Genomic DNA, 19,386 nt, shown 5'->3' with positions numbered 1-19,386 from the left:
AGCTGGTCTACGAGTAGCAGGCGGTCAAGGATGCCGAGGCGGAGTCTGAAGTTCTGAGAAAGAGGCTTCGGGAGTTGGAGGGCAAGAGTCGGTGGTTCCACCAAATGTATCGGGAGATGCTGTTAAGAAAAAAAGTACTGGAAGAAGAAGTCGAAAACTTAAAGCAATCCTCGATGATGGCTGGAATAGAGAGTTCGAAGTCTGAAGAAGCCGAGCTTTCTTAGAGCTTCTTTACCTTTTATTCTATGTATTCTTTCCTTTTCTTATCGTTTTTTCTTTTTTGGCCTTCAAAAGCTTTGTAATGTACACTTCACTAATGAAATGAAAAGAAAATTTTTCATTACCTTGTCCATTCTTGCATTAAGTTGTCGTTTATCAAACTTTTTTTGTCTTTTGTCTTGTTCGATGTCGATGTTGTTTGAAGATTTCTGATCGTCGCCGTGTTGATTTGCCCCTTTTGTTCATGATTGAAGGTCTTTTCAAGGCCACTCAAGTTTGATGCTTCCTCTCGATGCTCGAGCTTGGGGGTCCGAACTTCTCGTTACCTTGAGGAAGTCGATTTTCTCCTGCTAGTGTTGGATTTCCTCTTAGAGACTGAGGGTTTTTGACAAGAGTCTCCTTCCTCGTTGAGACAAGATTCTTTGTGTCTTTGATGTAGTTTATTTTTTCTTTATCACTGGTGTGGCTCGTCGCCTTCCCTTTTTCTCTCCTCCTTTTTTTTGTGTTCGAGTGAGGGTTTTCTCTTTGCTCTTAACGAGGTCGTACGGGTGTAGAGGAGCCATTGAGGAGGCTTTCTTTCTCATCCGATCTTGAACGATCGGATCTTTATTTGTGTCAGGATGAGGTTCTCCTCCTATTTCCGACACAGTCAAATTCAGCTCATGTTAGGATGAGGTTCTCCTCCTGTTCTTAACAGGGCTGTAGGGGCACGTAAGGGCCATTGCAAGGGCCTCTCCCCCCATCTGGTCTCTAAATAATCGGGTCTTTGATCTTGCTCATATTAGGACGAGGTTCTCCTCCTGTTCCTAACATGACTGTGGGGGCGCATAAGGGCCGTTGCAAGGGCCTCTCCTTGTTGGGAAATGTGTCCCAAAAAGCCAATCGTCAAGCTGTTGACGGTTGAGCAACCAAGTATTGTAATTGATTTGTTAATAAATAAAATATATTTGGCATCTTCATCATAAGCTTTCATCTTCTAATGAACTCCGTTGTTATGATGAAGTCCTTAGGACTATTTAGGTTCGATAAAGAGAGGATTTATCGATTAGTCCTTAAAACTGTTCACGACCAAATGATAGGCTGTTAATAAGGACAACAGCTTCTATCGAGCATAGGACGCTGTAGGCCATATGGGTTGGTTGTCCTCTTAACCAAAGAGTGTGGAGACACTGGTATGGCATACAGGTGAGATGTAAGGGTACATCGTCATTGAACGTGACCAACTCCAGAGCATTCTGCTGTCGAGAATGTCTCTGATGGGATATAGGTATAAATATCCCTTAGACTTGAGATCGCCTCATTGACTTGCAAGCAACTCACTGTGCTTTGGTACTGGACTAACTGAATTTCTAATTCAGGGACGGAAGGCTTCTGGGCACAGTCAAGTACTTGCGAAGTCAGAGTGTGATCGAGATGGGATTGACCACTCCAAGAGTTGGAGAAGAATGAGTCGCTGTATTTCAATTTAGCAAAACCTTGGCCAGGGTAATCCATCAGATGGATTTGATATTTTGAAATACAATGTGGACAACCTGATCAGAGTTGACAGTTGAGCTCTGGGGTGTCCTATGATCATTTTGGTCAAGGGGATGAATTATATGAAAACTATATCCGCATGGGTTCTAAGGATGTTGTTCTACACATTCGACCTATCCGGACGTCGGGTACCATTGCTAGATGGTCACTTCGATTAGTATAGGAATTTGTTTCTATGCTATCGGCTTAGGTTCGGACCTATGAGGTCACACACATTAGAGTTCATGATCCGATCGAATGGTTGATCAACGATTAAGAATCATTATAGGGTTAAATAATCAATACGATTGACATTTAACCCAGTGCAAGTGTTGCAGGAGGATCGATTAGCAATTTGATTGCTAATTGGCTTAATTTGATTAAGCCAATGGGTTGAGATTAAGTCTAATTAAATATGATTTAATTAGATTTGGTTTGGGCTTGATTGGATCAAGTCCAATTGGTTTATTGGATAAGCCAAGTGCAAGGAAAAACTAGTCCTAGTTCAACTAGGACTTGGGTCAATCTAATTTCTAATTTGATTAGAAAATTAAATCAGATTTAAATCTAATTTAATCTGATTAAATTAGGTTTTTAATTAGGTTAAGACCTATTTTAATTGGGTTGATCTAATTTTGATTTGATTTGGTTTGGGAAACCAAATTAAAATAAGTTATGAGACAGAATCCTAGTAGGACTAGGATTCCACCTTGCGCCACATAAACCTTCTCCACGCCCTCTCTCTTATTCAATGCCAATATCCACTTATTTTGTGCGACAAAAGCCCTCTCCCAGATCTCTCCCACGTTCACAAAAGGTCTCCTCTCTTCTTTCTTACATGGAAGGTGATTTGGATCAATTCTAAAAGGAATAAGTTTGGATTTCGAATTCTATGAGATAGAGTTTTAGAAATCCAAAACTCTTTCAATTTTGCACCGAATTTATCCAATTTTTTTTTGGAATTTTCGTGGCTTTTAGGGTTTACATTGTACACCCTTTTCTGGTAATCTATGTATAAAAATATGGAGGAGGTGCTCAAGAGTTGGGCGTCCCTTAACTTGCCATGTTTGGATAAGCCTTGACTAGGTGTTTGACCTAGACAAGAACTCTATCATATCTCTCTATATAAGACGAGTTTCTTTATGAAATTTAAAGGGGAGATAGTTTTTTGAGAGGCCTTTCTTCCATCCAAAAATCAGAGAGAAATACCTTTGGGTCTTGGAGATATAAAAGATGCAAGTTTGGGTGTCTAGAGAGAAAAACGTGAAGAAGAAGAGGGTCTTCTTCTAGGGTTTTTATTTTCATATCTTTCCTCCTTCCATCTTGAGTTTCCTGAGAGCGTCTCAGATCTGAAACTCCTCCTTCTACTTTCCATCTTTGGAAGAGTCCAAATCAAGAAGAAGGAGGCACCTGATCAACCATCAAAGAAGGATCAGCGCAGTACTAGCATACTGTGCTGATTTCCTGAAGCAGGACTTCTGATCGAGATTCGTGGGCTCGTGTGGATGACTCCTAGAGGCCGGACGCATGTGCGGCTTGCAACATCATCCTTAAGCCCGGATCAGCGAGGTTAGAGCATCTAACTTGCAAGGTAATAGATCTGATCTATTATTTAATACATACATTAGATGTAGCTAGTATAGAAACATGTTGATATGATCAACATGTAGTTCATACTATATTTATATATATTTAAATTTTTGATTTAATGTTATGTAATAATCATGTAATAGGATCTTAGATCTAGAGATTTTCTGATCTTAAAAAATAAATTTTGATTTATTTTAGTCTTCCGCTGTATGATCTTGAAAAAGTTTCAAGATCTAACCCTGAAACCCTAGATCTGGTTCCTTCAATTGGTATCAGAGCCTAGGTTCTTTATTACATGATTATTTATACATGCTTAGATTATTTTTTAGATTAGATCTAATTTATAATCTGATTATTAAATCTGAAATTAAAATTTTAGATCAATCACAAACTGCAAGGTTGTCCTGCTGTAAGGTTTACCCCTTACAGTGTAAAGGTTGTCCTAGTTTGTGTAGATCTATCTTTAATCATAAATTTGTTAGATATGATCTAGATTAAATTTATGATTTATTAGATTTAAAAGATGTTTAAATCTGAAATAAAATCTCTTTGTTAATAATTTTTATGCAAAGAAATTATTTAAAGTTGAAATTGTTTCAATTACATGAACCTGTTTAGATTAGATCTAAAGTAGTTTCATGTTTATTTCACTTGCATCTTGATTATGAATCAAACATGCAATATGATTGGTAGAATCATATTGTAAAATTATTTTACAAATATGAAAATAATTTTTTGAAAAGCCGAACCCAACCCTCAGCCCAAAACTTAATTAAGAATTAAGAAGTTGTTTGATTAGGTTCTAGGATTGTGAATTGAAGAACCTAAGACACAAATCATAACACATTGGGTTAATGGGTTAGTAGAAATTAGGTCCATTAATTGGGTTAGACCTATGGTTAGATTAAAGATGGACTTAATTAGAGAATTGACTAAATCTAATCAATTGTTGTCTTAGATTAGGTCAAGGATTCTCTAGATCAATTACAATAGTTGTAGTTGGTCAAGTCCATGTCTTTAACGAGAACCAAATGGACTTGATTCTTGGCTAAGCGGTCTAGCACGAACTGTTAGGTTGATCTAATCGAAACTAATTAAACTAGTTGGTGTCTAAGGTAAACCAGACCGGTGGTTTTTAATTGGGAGCCTGCTTACCTGGCCATTCATGATGGTGTCTAAGGCAAGTTTTGGCAGACCCTCCCACTGATCGAACTTACCTGGCCTCTTGGTGAAATTATGTTTTGATCGGATCACTTGACTATTCGAGCTGACCCATGTCAGCTAGGTAAATCAGTGTGACTGATTTAGGTGCTCCTAGACCAGCCCTTTTAATGGTCTCCCTTAAGCTGACTTGGTGAAGTCAATGGGAGGATCATGATAAGCTGGTTCATCTGACCTCATCCTCTATATTATTTAATCCTCTAAAATTATTAGGTCCTTAAAATGATAAAGTTATGGAGATAACTGAGTCATAGCCTCCCATTAAGGTGTTTGATAATGAGTCCATGAACTCAATAATCATTGCAGACCCAAAGGCCTGGTGCTTGTTGACTAATGGAATTATCACTCATCATATGATGACTTGGAAGTGTCTCTCTAATGGTGGTTAGGTGAGCCAACCAAAGTTGGGCTTAATCATTCGTTGGTTAGATACACCAAGTATGATCATATTAATGGTTGGACCTAACCGGATCCTTACAGTGGAGGCCAAAGCCTACTGATTAGGTTTCTTGGGCAAAATTAAAATTACTAAAAATTGTTTAGAGAAACAATTGGTTATGAACCTACCCTTAGATGTACATGGGTTGGCCAACCAAAGTTGGGCTTGTGTGCAGTCTAAGTGGATTCTAGTATCCGCTAAGGAATTAGGGTAATTCCTCGAATTGAAGGTAGAGGCTACCAATTCGAATAAAATAGTGGGAGAAACCTTTTGATTAAAGTCCAAATCTTTAGGTTTAATGAATCAATTACTAATTAGGTTATGGTTTTCTTTTGTGCAGATATGGCCACTTCCCTATCGCTCCGATCATTGTTGGACAATGATAAGTTGGTGGGACCCAATTTTGGTAGCTGGTACCGAAAGTTGAAGATAGTCCTGGAGCATGAACGGATCCTATATGTGATAATGGATCCTGTACCTGAGGAGCCAGCTGTCAATGCATGTGGAACAGTCAGAGACACTTACCAGAAGTGGCTCAGTGACCGGACCACGGTGCGCTGTATCATGCTGGCTGTTATGAGCGATGAGTTCAGTCGTAGATTCGAGACGGCTCAGCCAAAGGACATGCTTCAAGTGTTGGAGGATGCCTTTGGCACACCCGATGACGTGGAGAGGCACAAGACTAGTTGTGCCATCTTCAACACCAAAATGCGGGATGGTGCCTCTGTCACTGATCATGTATTGTACATAATCGAGCTGATGGAACGATTGAGCAAGCTCGGCTTTCCCTTGCATGAGCAGCTTGGGAAAGATGCAATACTGAACTCGCTGCCCAAGTCTTGTCTCCCATTCCTCACTCATTATAGAATGACAAAGCCTGAAGTAAACTACCATGGGTTAATGGGGTTGCTTCAAAACTTTGAGAAGGATCACCAACTCCTCAAGGAGTCGGTGAACTCAGTGAACTCAGTGGGAGGTTCATCTTCTGGTTCTCGACCCTTTGAGAAAGGAAAGAAGAACAAGAAGAAGAAAGTCAAGAAGGTGCAAGTTCAGGCTGGGACATCTGTGCAGAGCCAGACCAAAAAGATCAAGCCTGATAAGAGTCTATTCTACTGGTAAGCACCCTAGATTAGATAGTGTGTCAAATATCTACTTATGGCATTGGAGGCTAGGTCATATAAATAAGAACAGAATAAACAGGTTGACTCAAGAGGGAATCCTCAAAGTCAGTGATTGTGAATCACTTCCAACCTGTGAGTTCTGTCTTCTTGGTAAAATGACCAAGTCACCTTTTACTGGAAAAGGTGAGAGAGCTACTGAGCTCTTGGGCCTAGTACATACTGATGTATGTGGGCCCATGAGCACCAGTGCTAGAGGTGGATATTTCTACTTCATAGCTTTCACGGATGACCTATACCTATATGGATATGTCTATCTGATGAAACATAAGTCGGATTCATTTGAAATGTTCAAACGATTCTGAAGTGAAGTAGAAAAATAAACTGGAAAGAGTATTAAAACTCTTCGATCTGATCGAGGAGGAGAATACCTTTCTAGTGAGTTTCTCACATATCTAGGAGAGAATGGGATTCTCTCTCAATGGACTCCTCCAGGAACACCACAGCATAATGGTGTGTTTGAAAGGAAGAATCAGACTTTGTTAGACATGGTCCGATCCATGATGGATTTTTGCTAGCTTGCTGATATCCTTCTGGGGATATGCACTCGAATCGGCTTGTTATCTATTAAATAGGGTTCCAAGTAAGTCTGTAATTAAGACTCCATATGAGATATGGACGGGACGTAAGCCAGCACTTTCACACCTTAGGGTCTGGGGGTGCCCGGCCTATGTCAAACGATTAGTCACAGACAAACTTGGACCTAGATCTGACAAATGCTCATTCATAGGGTACCCCAAAGAGACAAAAGAATATTTTTTCTACCATGCTGATGAACAAAAGGTGTTCGTCAGCCTTAAGGCAATCTTTTTAGAAAAGGAGTTCCTTGGTGAAGGAACTATTGCCTCTAAGGTTGAACTTGATGAAGTTCAACAGGTAGAAGGACCGACACCAATAGCTGAACCTGAGTCGGATATGATTAGATCAAATCCGGAGCCCAATATACCTGCACCATTAAGGCGATCCGGTAGAGTACCGCGTCAGCCGGACAGATACTGCGGTTTCTTGGTCCGGGACGGTGATCCCATCGAACTTGATGAGAATAATGAGGATCCGATCACCTATATGGATGCTATGCAGAGACCTGATTCCGAGAAATAGCTTGAAGCCATGAAATCCGAAATGGAGTCCATGAAGGTCAACGATGTATGGACATTGGTTGACCCACCTGAAGGGGTTAAACCCATTGGGTGTAAATGGGTCTTCAAAAGGAAGAGGGGCGCAGACGGAAAGGTGGAGACCTATAAAGCCCGTCTGGTTGCCAAGGGGTATCGTCAACGTTATGGTATTGACTATGACGAGACATTTTCTCCTGTGGCAATGCTCAAATCTATTCGGATAATGCTTGCAATAGCTGCCCATCTAGATTATGAGATCTGGCAGATGGATGTAAAGACAACTTTTCTTAATGGAGAGCTGACTGAAGAGGTGTATATGATACAACCTGAAGGGTTTACATCCACAGATGAGTCCAAGGTGTGCAAGCTTCAGAGATCCATTTATGGATTGAAGCAAGCTTCTCGGAGTTGGAACATGCATTTTGATAAGGTGATCAAAATGTATGGCTTCATTAAGAATGGAGAAGAGCCCTGCATCTATAAATGGGCAAATGGTCCAGTTGTGGTATTCCTTGTCTTGTACGTGGATGATATTCTCTTAATCGGGAATGACATCCCCGCACTACAGGGAATAAAAGTTTGGTTGTCATCACAGTTCTCCATGAAGGACTTGGGTGAAGCATCCTACATCCTAGAGATGAAGATCTATAGGGATAGATCTAAAAGGATGCTTGGGTTATCCCAGTCCATGTACATAGATACTGTGCTGAAGAGGTTCAGCATGGAGAATTCCAAGAAGGGCTATCTACCGATAGGCCAAGGAATTTCTCTCTCTAAGAAGGATTGTCCGACAACTCCTGAAGAGAGAGAGCATATGAGTAGAGTCCCATATGCTTCAACCGTGGGATCTATCATGTACGCCATGACATGTACAAGACCAGATGTGGCATACTCACTAGGAGTAGTGAGTAGATACCAATCTGATCCTGGAGAAAACCACTGAAAAGTGGTTAAAGCCATCCTTAAGTATTTGAGAAATACTAAGGACCAATGGTTGATTTATGGCGAGTCAGATCTGAAACTTGTGGGGTTCACAGACTCTAGCTTCCAATCTGACCATGATGACAGCAGGAGTGTGTCGGGTTATATCTTTACTCTGAATGGTGGAGCCATCTGCTGGAAGAGTTCCAAGCAGCATACTGTGGCAGACTCTGTTTGTGAAGCAGAGTATATCGCAGCATCAGATGCCGTGAAGGAAGCTGTGTGGCTGAGGAAATTCATCAACGAGCTCGGAGTAGCACCCTCCCTCGATGGTCCGATCCTGCTCTACTGCGACAGCACTGGTGTCATAGCTTAGGCGAAGGAACCCAAAGCACATCAGCGGACGAAGCACATCTTGCACCGCTTCCACCTGGTCCGGGAGATCGTGGATCGAGGTGACGTCGACCTTCAGAAGATCGATGGAAAAGAGAACCTAGCCGACCCCTTCACTAAAGCCCTGGTAATAAAGGAGTTCGACAACCACAAGTCGAAGATGGGTATTAGATACTGTGCCGAGTGGCTTTAGGACAAGTGGGAGTTGTTGGGAAATGTGTCCCAAAAAGCCAATCGTCAAGCTGTTGACGGTTGAGCAACCAAGTATTGTAATTGATTTGTTAATAAATAAAATATATTTGGCATCTTCATCATAAGCTTTCATCTTCTAATGAACTCCGTTGTTATGATGAAGTCCTTAGGACTATTTAGGTTCGATAAAGAGAGGATTTATCGATTAGTCCTTAAAACTGTTCACGACCAAATGATAGAATGTTAATAAGGACAACAGCTTCTATCGAGCATAGGACGTTGTAGGCCATATGGGTTGGTTGTCCTCTTAACCAAGGAGTGTGGAGACACTGGTATGGCATACAGGTGAGATGTAAGGGTACATCATCATTGAACGTGACCAACTCCAGAGCATTCTGCTGTCGAGAATGTCTCTGATGGGATATAGGTATAAATATCCCTTAGACTTGAGATCGTCTCATTGACTTGCAAGCAACTCACTGTGCTTTGGTACTGGACTAACTGAATTTCTAATTCAGAGACGGAAGGCTTCTGGGCACAGTCAAGTACTTGCGAAGTCAGAGTGTGATCGAGATGGGATTGACCACTCCAAGAGTTGGAGAAGAATGAGTCGCTGTATTTCAATTTAGCAAAACCTTGGCCAGGATAATCCATCAGATGGATTTGATATTTTGAAATACAATGTGGACAACCTGATCAGAGTTGACAGTTGAGCTCTGGGGTGTCCTATGATCATTTTGGTCAAGGGGATGAATTATATGAAAACTATATCCGCATGGGTTCTAAGGATGTTGTTCTACACATTCGACCTATCCGGACGTCGGGTACCATTGCTAGATGGTCACTTCGATTGGTATAGGAATTTGTTTCTATGCTACCGGCTTAGGTTCGGACCTATGAGGTCACACACATTAGAGTTCATGATCCGATCGGATGGTTGATCAACGATTAAGAATCATTATAGGATTAAATAATCAATACGATTGACATTTAACCCAGTGCAAGTGTTGCAGGAGGATCGATTAGCAATTTGATTGCTAATTGGCTTAATTTGATTAAGCCAATGGGCTGAGATTAAGTCTAATTAAATATGATTTAATTAGATTTGGTTTGGGCTTGATTGGATCAAGTCTAATTGGTTTATTGGATAAGCCAAGTGCAAGGAAAAACTAGTCCTAGTTCAACTAGGACTTGGGTCAATCTAATTTCTAATTTGATTAGAAAATTAAATCAGATTTAAATCTAATTTAATCTGATTAAATTAGGTTATTAATTAGGTTAAGACCTATTTTAATTGGGTTGATCTAATTTTGATTTGATTTGGTTTGGGAAACCAAATTAAAACAAGTTATGAGACAGAATCCTAGTAGGACTAGGATTCCACCTTGCGCCACATAAACCTTCTCCACGCCCTCTCTCTTATTCAACGCCAATCTCCACTTATTTTGTGCAACAAAAGCCCTCTCCCAGATCTCTCCCACGTTCACAAAAGGTCTCCTCTCTTCTTTCTTACATGGAAGGTGATTTGGATCAAATCTAAAAGGAATAAGTTTGGATTTCGAATTCTATGAGATAGAGTTTTAGAAATCCAAAACTCTTTCAATTTTGCACCGAATTTATCCAAATTTTTTTTGGAATTTTCGTGGATTTTAGGGTTTATATTGTACACCCTTTTCTAGTAATCCATGTATGAAAATATGGAGGAGGTGCTCAAGAGTTGGGCGTCCCTTAACTTGCCATGTTTGGATAAGCCTTGACTAGGTGTTTGACCTAGACAAGGACTCTATCATATCTCTCTATATAAGATGAGTTTCTTCATGAAATTTAAAGAGGAGATAGTTTTTTGAGAGACCTTTCTTCCATCCAAAAATCAGAGAGAAATACCTTTGGGTCGTGGAGATATAAAAGACGCAAGTTTGGGTGTCTAGAGAGAAAAACGTGAAGAAGAAGAGGGTCTTCTTCTAGGGTTTTTATTTTCATATCTTTCCTCCTTCCATCTTGAGTTTCCTGAGAGCGTCTCAGATCTGAAACTCCTCCTTCTACTTTCCATCTTTGGAAGAGTCCAAATCAAGAAGAAGGAGGCACTTGATCAACCATCAAAGAAGGATCAGCGCAGTACTAGCATACTGTGCTGATTTCCTGAAGCAGGACTTCTGATCGAGATTCGTGGGCTCGTGTGGACGACTCCTAGAGGCCGGACGCATGTGCGGCTTGCAACATCATCCTTAAGCCCGGATCAGCGAGGTTAGAGCGTCTAACTTGCAAGGTAATAGATCTGATCTATTATTTAATACATACATTAGATGTAGCTAGTATAGAAACATGTTGATATGATCAACATGTAGTTCATACTATATTTTTATATATTTTAATTTTTGATTTAATGCTATGTAATAATCATGTAATAGGATCTTAGATCTAGGGATTTTCTGATCTTAGAAAATAAATTTTGATTTATTTTAGTCTTCCGCTGTATGATCTTGAAAAAGTTTCAAGATCTAACCCTGAAACCCTAGATCTGGTTCCTTCACTCCTCCCATCCGATCTTTAAATAATCAGGACTTCGACTTTGCTCATGTTAGGATGAGGTTCTCCTCCTGTTCCTAACATGGCTGTGGGGGTGCATAGGGGCCGTTGCAATGGCCTCTCCCCCCATCCAGTCTTTAAATAACTGGACCTTCAACTTTGCTCATGTTAGGATGAGATTCTCCTCCTGTTCCTAACATGGCTGTGGGGGTGCATAAGGGCCGTTGCAAGGGCCTCTCCCCCCATCCGATCTTTAAATAATCGGGCCTTCGACTTTGCTCATGTTAGGATGAGGTTCTCCTCCTGTTTCTAACATGGCTGTGGAGGCGCATAAGGGCCATTGCAAGGGCCTCTCCCCCCATCTGGTCTCTAAATAATCGGGCCTTCGCTTGTGTCGGGATGAGGTCCTCTTCTTGTTCCTGATACGCTTAGTTTTGATTGTCCGAAGGAGCTACTCCCTGTCATTACAAGCTCATGTCAAAAGAAAAGATGTGCGAATATGAAAAAAACTTTTATTTAAGGTAAAGTTATTGGTAATACAATCGTAGATTTTTTGAATCCCATGGTCGCGGAAGGTTTGCTCCCCGTCAGGGTCCTCCAGAGATGGATTTGATGATCCCGATTGGAGGTCGATCTTCGAGCTGCTCCTCCATCTTGGTGGCTCCAGTTGTGGCAGAGCCCTCGATCGATCTTTCCTACCTTCAGATTGGTGTTGAATGAATCTGTCGAGCCGACCTCGTTTGATGAGCTCCTCAATCTCATCTCAGACTGAATACACTCCTCCGTGTCGTGGCCATGATCACGATGATAGAGGTAGAACTTGTTAGGGTTGCACTTCCTGAGGTGTGTGTGCATCTTTTCTGGCCTTGGCAGCTGCTCCCTGACCTCCATCAACACTTGAGCTTTTGGAGCATTAAGGGGGGCGTAGCTGTGGAATCTTCCTGGGGGAGAGCTCTGTCGAATCCTACGGTCCGGGATCCTCTGCCTACGAGCTTGGGGAGGAGTGTGGACATGCTTGTGTCTGGAGGGAGTTCGAGAATGTGGTCGAGCTTCACTCGACCCTTTTTCAACTATGAGCTTGCTGGAGTCACCCGCCTGCCGCTCCTTCACGGCCTCTTCGTCCTTCAGTTTGAAGGCTTCCTCTGCTCGGGCATATCCTTCGGACCGAGCCAGCAGATCAACGAAGTTTCTGGGATACTTCTTTTCCAGGAAGAACAAAAAATTATTCTTTTGAAGACCGCTCTTTAGGATGGCCATTGCAATTGATTGGTCTAAGTTTCGGACCTCCAATGCGGCGGCGTTAAAATGGTTGACGTAAGTTCGGATGGATTCTCCCTCCTTTTGCTTGATGTTGATGAGGGACTCTGAACCTCTCCGAAGATGCCGATTGCTGATAAAATGAGCAATGAACTGATGGCTCATCTGATCAAAGGAGAAGATAGTACCTGGCTTCAGTGTCGAGTACCAATTTCTTGCTGCTTCCTTCAAGGTGAATGGAAAAGCTCAACACAGAATGGCGTCTGGCACGCCATGGAGCAGCATCATTGTCCAGAAGGCCTCCAGGTGGTCAACCAGATCCGAGGTCTCGTCATAGCTCTCGAATTGGGGGAGTTTGAAGTTTGGCGGGATTGGTTCCTGCATAATCATTTGAGAGAAAGAAGGGTCAGTGTAGATGTCCTCACCATAAGTAGTGGGAGCATGGCGGAACTCTTTGATATGTCTGTTCATCTCCTGAAATCTTTGATCCAAGAGGTCCTCTCGACTGCGAGTCTCGAGGATCTTCTGGTGGAACGGAGGTAGAGACCCTCTGGGGGTGGAATCATGATCGGACGGAGGGCTCTCCGCCTTCTGCTTCCCCTTTCCGGAGAAGACAGGGCGACTGACCCAAGTGGCCCATCCGATCGTCGGATTTTGAAACTCCGACGATGCTCTTTCTAGCTGCACAGATGCCTGCGGTTGTTGCGGCTACTGCTGCATGGCCTGCACTGCTTCGGTGAGGCCCCTGACCTGCTGAACCAACAAGTTGAACTGTTCCATGCCGACTGCCATTGCCAGAGGAGGAGGAGCATGAGAAATTGAAGATGAGGTCGGAGCTTGTGGGTCTCACTGAGATCTAACCGCGGAGGCTATGGATCGCCTGGTGGATGCCTTTCAGAGAAGCATCAGGTGGAGATCTGGCAGGAGAAGAAGGAGAAAGTGTCGAAGAAGATGACCAAAGATAGTCCCGTTAAGTACTCCTTTAAGAACAAGGGTACTGCGAAGACACAGACCTTTTCTCTAGCACCAATTCTGTTGGTGCAGAATTTTGTCGATGCTGGAGAAGCTGGAGTCCAGGGGATCACGTCCGCCGTCGGGACCTGCAAGGGAAGTCTAAATCAGAGTTGGGGTTGCTCCGGCAAGATCCTCTGACGCTCAAGTCAGTACTCTACCTCAACAGAAATGGAGCACTCGAATGGAAATTTTAACAGAGTTTTGGGATAGAGTTTAGATCTTAGAGAAGAACGTATCTGGGGTTCCTTTTTATAGATGAAGAGCGTAACTGATTGACAGCAACGTTTGTAACTGCCTGATAGTGGCCTGTTCGGGGCCACATGGAGTTTGTTACAGAAAGTGATGGCGTCAGGGGGCCGTTCAGAGCCACGTGGAGTTTGTTATGGAGAGTGGAGTGGTGTCCGTTGTCGCAACTCGCCAGAGAGTGGTGGAGCCATGTGGAATTCATTACAGAGAGTGGAGTAGGGTAGTGGCCATTGTCGTGACTTGTCAGAGAGTTCAGACCTGATGGCTGAAGCTTGGCTGGGATGTCTGATGGAGCGGAATGGCTCTCTGTCTCAGCAATCTAAGAGAGGTTCGGATGTTTCTGAGGTTGCTGATGAGTCCACTATTGTTGGGTGCCTTGGGCACTGATGCTGCAGGCAGAAGTCATCTGCTGTAGAAGCTCGGATGGGGACTTTCTGTTGGTAAAGTCCGGTAGGAGTCCGATTGCTAGAGAAGTCCATCTGAGATTTGCCCGACGTGGAAGCTCGTCTGAAGATTGTCCACCGGAGAGGTCCAGTTTCATGAGAAATTTGGTAGGGGGTCATCCGACAGTGGAGTTCGGATGGCGTTATGGAGGTTTGTCCGCTAGGGGAGTCTTAAGGACACTGGGGAAGGTCGAATGTTGGAGGAGTCCGGGATTCAATATTCAATTCTACTGTAGAAGTTCGGATGAAGTCCGGCTCTTGTAGGAGTCTGGATGAAGTCTGCTTATTGCAGAAGCACGGGCGAAGATCAATTGTCGTCGAAGCTCAGATAGAGACTTCTTATTGTAGAAGTCTCGCTACTGGAGAAGCTCGATCATTGACGAAATCTGGAAGAAGTTCGGATGGAGACTTCTTATTGTAGAAATCCCGTTGCTGGAGAAGCTCGATCATTGACGAACTCTGAAAGAAGTTCGGAGTAGAGATCTGGCTGGTGGAGCCTGTCCGTTGTAGGAGTTCGTCTGTGGTCCATCCACTGTAGAAGTTTGGATGGAGTCCAACTCTTGTAAGAGCTCGGATGAAATCTGGAAAGCGGTCAACCACCGTAGAAACTTGGATGGAGTCTGGTTACTGTAGACGTGCTGCTGTTGGAGAAGCTCGAAAAGTGTTTGGAGCAGTCCGATAGATGAATGGGGGAGCTCATTATTGGAGAAGTCCGGATGGCATTGTGGAAGCTCAGATGGCCGGGGGAGTTCAGAAAGATATCGCGCAAGGTCGGAAGTCGGAAGAGCCTAGGGAGGGTCGGTCTTTTACGAACTTCGGCTGGGGATATTTTATACCCAACAAATATAATCTCTGTCGGTCTTTTGGCCAAAGATGGTTATAATTTATCAATAAAGAATGATTATTATGATATCATTATGAATGATATTACAATAATGCGAGGATAATTAAGAAATGACATCTATGTATTGTCACAGCTTATGAGTATAATGTACACTCCAAATAAATATCCAAAGTTAGATAATGTCACTGATATCTACCTTTGGCATTGCAGGCTCGGTCATATTAACAAAAACAAGATAAACAGGTTAGTACAAGAGGGTGTCCTCAATATCAATGATTGTGAATTATTGCCGACCTGTAAGTCTTGTCTTCTTGGAAAGATGACTAAGTCACCTTTTACTGAAAAAGGTGAATAAGCTAGTGAAGTTCTAGGTCTAATACATAGTGATGTTTGTGGACCTATGAACATTAGTGCCAGAGGAGGGTATAGCTATTTCATTATGTTCACAGACGACCTATCTAGGTATGGGTATATCTACTTGATGAAACACAAGTTCAAATCGTTTGAAATGTTTAAACGATTTCGTAATGAAGTAGAGAAATAAACTAAAAAATATATTAAGACACTTCGGTCTGACCAAGGAAGTGAATACCTTTCCAGTAAATTTCTAGCATATCTTAGAGAGAATGAAATTCTCTCATAATGGACTCCTCTAGGGACACCACAGCATAATGGTGTCTCAGAAAGAAGGAATCAAACCTTGTTGGATATGGTTCAATCCATGATGTGTTGGAGCACGATCCTGGCTCTTCCCACGGACTTTGGGTGTAGCAAAACCAGCAACAAACAAATCTGAAGACTTCTGGACTCGATCGAAGGCCCTTGATGAAATCAGCCTGGTTGTTGTCTTCTTCGTCAGCCTTTCATTTCAGATGAAGAATGCCTCTAAGATGACCTCTAAAAAATCCAAGATCTGGTACCCAACCAGATCAGGCCTGAACTGAGATCTTCCAATTCATAGATCTCGAATCAGGGTATTCTAGATAGGAAAGAAGGTAGATAGAACCAGACCTTGCATATCTATCCTGCTGCGGTCTTTCCTGTAGATCTGTTGATGGAGATCTCACCCGCACTTCAAACGACCTCAGATCAACTCCAGATCTGAGAGAAACTTATACCAACCTCGTAGCAAGAGATTCCAAGTCCTGGACTTGATGTTTGGGTGGCTGCAAGAGAGGGAGAGGCAATATGGTTGGTGGCACAAAGGGGGAGGGGCTCAAAACCCTAGCGCCTCCCCTGCTTTTTCGGCCTTCTATGGACCTGGCGGCAAGAAACCCTAGGGTTTCTTGCTCCTGGGGCATAAAGAATAGCTGAAGAGAGAGGGAGAAGAGAGAGAGAGACTTGGAAGAAAGGATTTTCATATTCTTTGGCTTAATCAAACCTATACAGTGCATGTATATATAAACATAGGGTCAAGTGACCCAAACCCAAAACTCCTTTGACCAACTCTATGGGAGATTAGATTAACCCAAGCCCATGTACACCCATGACTCGACCTAATCTCACCTATCCTGGGTCTAGACCTAGCCCATAAAGAGTTGGTCCATTGAGGCCCACATAACCTAGACCTCAAGAATCTGAAAGGCCCACAGCCTTTCAACCTAGGGCCCAACTAGCCCTAGAGCCTCCATGAAGCCCTCATGAATGATGGACCTTGGCCTTAGCTTTGGTCCCCTGGGCCTTGGGCACACCACCTGGATCACAACAATCTCCACCTTGGTGTCCCAAGGCCTCAACCAACTCCACTCTATCCATCAGCCGAATCAGCTCAACACATCTCTGAAAGCTGTCCCGTGGAAGTACCTTTGTAAGTGCATCAGCTGGGTTCTCATTGGTGTGTACCTTTACCAGCTCCACCTCGCCATCCTCCACAAGCTCCCTGATCTGATGATACCGAATGTCGATGTGCTTTGTCCTTGCATGATAGACTGAGTTTTGTGCTAGTAGAAGTGCACTCTGGCTGTCACAGTACACTCTAATGGCCTTCTGAGTAAGGCCCATCTCCATCAACAAACCCTTCAGCCAAATTGCCTCCTTAGCTGCTTCTGTCAGCCTGATGTATTCTGCCTCTGTAGTGGATAAGGCCATGATAGGCTGCAGACTCGATCTCCAAGAAATAGGACCTCCATACAGGCTAAAGATGAAGCCTATCGTAGACCTTCGGGTATCCACATCTCCATCGAAGTCTGCATCTACATAACCGCCAATCAGCCCTTGAGCCTCCCTGAACATGTCAGAGTATCCCACTGTACCTCCTCACTATTCGTAGCAGATGCCAACTCCAACTGAACCCGTCAGGTATCTGAATATCCACTTCAGAGCTCTCCAGTGCTCCCTGCCAGGCTGCGCCATGAACATGCTAACCTGACTCACTGCATGAGCGATGTCTGGCCTACAACAGACCATCGCATACATCAAGCTCCTAACTCCTGAAGCATAAGAGACCGTCTCCATCTCCTGAGCCTCCACCTCAGTCTGTGGCGCCATGGTCTTCGAGAGTCTGAAGTGACCGGCAAGTGGCAGCTCCGCCGGCTTTGCTCCCTTCATCCCGAACCTCTCTAAGACCTTTTATATGTAGCCCCCCTAAGATAGATGCAGCACCCTCTGGGCTCGGTCTCTGAAAATCTCCATGCCTAGGATCTTCCTTGCAGGGCCCAAATCCTTCATCTCAAACTCCCGAGATAAGGATGCCTTCAGATCCTGCACAATCTTCCTATTCTTGCATGCTATAAGCATGTCATCCACATACAAGAGTAGGAACACCCTAGAACCATCCTCAAGAGACTGAACATAAACACAGGGATCAAACTCGCACCTAGAAAGTCCAATGCTGCGCACATAGGAGTCGAACCGCTTGTACCATTGCCTCGACGACTGCTTCAGTCCGTACAGCGACTTCTGCAACAAACAAACCTTTCCATCTGATCCTGGATCCCTGAAATCGGGTGGCTGCTCCATGTAAATCCTCTCCTCCAAATGCCCATGGAGGAACGTCGTCTTGACATCCATCTGCTCCAGCTCTAAATCCTGAGCTGCTACAATGCTCAGCAACACTCAGATGGAAGTATGTCTGACGACGGGAGAGAAGACCTTGCTGAAGTTGATGCCTTCCTTCTGGGAGTATCCCTTGGCCACTAACCTTGCCTTGAATCCGATACCTCCCTGCTCTGAAGGCCCTTCCTTGCGACTGTAGACCCATTTGCAGCCAATAGACCTCTTCCCCTGTGGCAACTGCACCAATCACCATGTCTGGTTCTGGTGGAGAGACTGCATCTCCTCAGACATCGTCTAGATCCACCACTCTCTGTCCTGGCTCTCAATAGCCTCCTGATACATATATGGGTCTCCATTCGCTGTCACCAGGGCATATGACAGTGTCTCCTCGGAGCAATATCGGTCCGGTTGCCTGATGGTCCTCTTAGGCTTGTGTAGGGCAACATCGATATCAGTCCTCGGTCCAGCTCGCTCCTGCGGGACCTCTTCGCCTCGATCATCTATCCGAGTCCTCTCCACCTATGGAGACACCTTAGGTAGGTGCTCCACCTGAATGTCATGTCCTCTAGTAGTACCTGCAAGAGGCAAAATCAAAGAGGTAAGCTGTCCAGCAGCGCCCTGCCCTGCTGGACCTCCTTCTGCTCCTGCTGCTCCTCCATGCCTGCTCGCCTCCGTAGGACTGACTCCTTATCAAAAGTCACATCCCGACTAATGATGACCTTCTTTTCCAAGGGATCCCACAGCCTGTATCCCTTAACTCCTCGCAGATAGCCTAGAAACACCGACTTGCATGATCTAGCGTCTAGCTTGCTCCGTTCACCAACTCCAATGTGCACATAGGTCGTGCACCCAAATACCCGTAGATGGCCCAGCCCAACTATCCTCCCAGACCACACCTCCTCTGGAAGCCTGCCATCCAATCTGGTGTGAGGTGATCGATTGACTAAGTAACCCGCTGTATCAACTGTGTCAACCCAGAATGCCTTTGGAAGTCCTGCCTGCAGCCTCATGCATCGTGCCTTTTCCAGAAGTGTTCTGTTCATCCTCTCGGCCACCCCATTCTGCTGTGGAGTCTCCTTAACTGAGAAGTGTCTCCTGATCCCACACTCCTCACAGTAGTCCTAGAACTCTCTGCTGGTGTACTCTCCGCCATTGTCTGACCTCAGACACTTCACGCTCCTCCCCTTCTCCTCCACCTCAGCTCTCCAGATTTTGAACTTGGTGAAGACCTCAGACTTCTCTCTCATGAAGTAAATCCAGAGTTTCCTTGAGAAAT

The 19,386-nt window shown here is 43.8% G+C and overlaps 1 protein-coding gene across 2 annotated transcripts in view; it reads left to right on the top strand.

Moving 5' to 3' along the window:
• Positions 1-19,386, top strand: part of LOC105034351 (proline--tRNA ligase, chloroplastic/mitochondrial) — a 152,824-nt gene that overhangs the window by 17,710 nt on the left and 115,728 nt on the right. The gene's annotated exons all lie outside the window — the stretch shown is intronic.

This window comes from Elaeis guineensis, chromosome 2 (assembly GCF_000442705.2).
Source record: "Elaeis guineensis isolate ETL-2024a chromosome 2, EG11, whole genome shotgun sequence".
NCBI lineage: Eukaryota > Viridiplantae > Streptophyta > Magnoliopsida > Arecales > Arecaceae > Elaeis > Elaeis guineensis.
The sequence above is the reverse complement of the archived record's forward strand: the minus strand, read 5'-3'. Positions and strand labels throughout refer to the sequence as shown.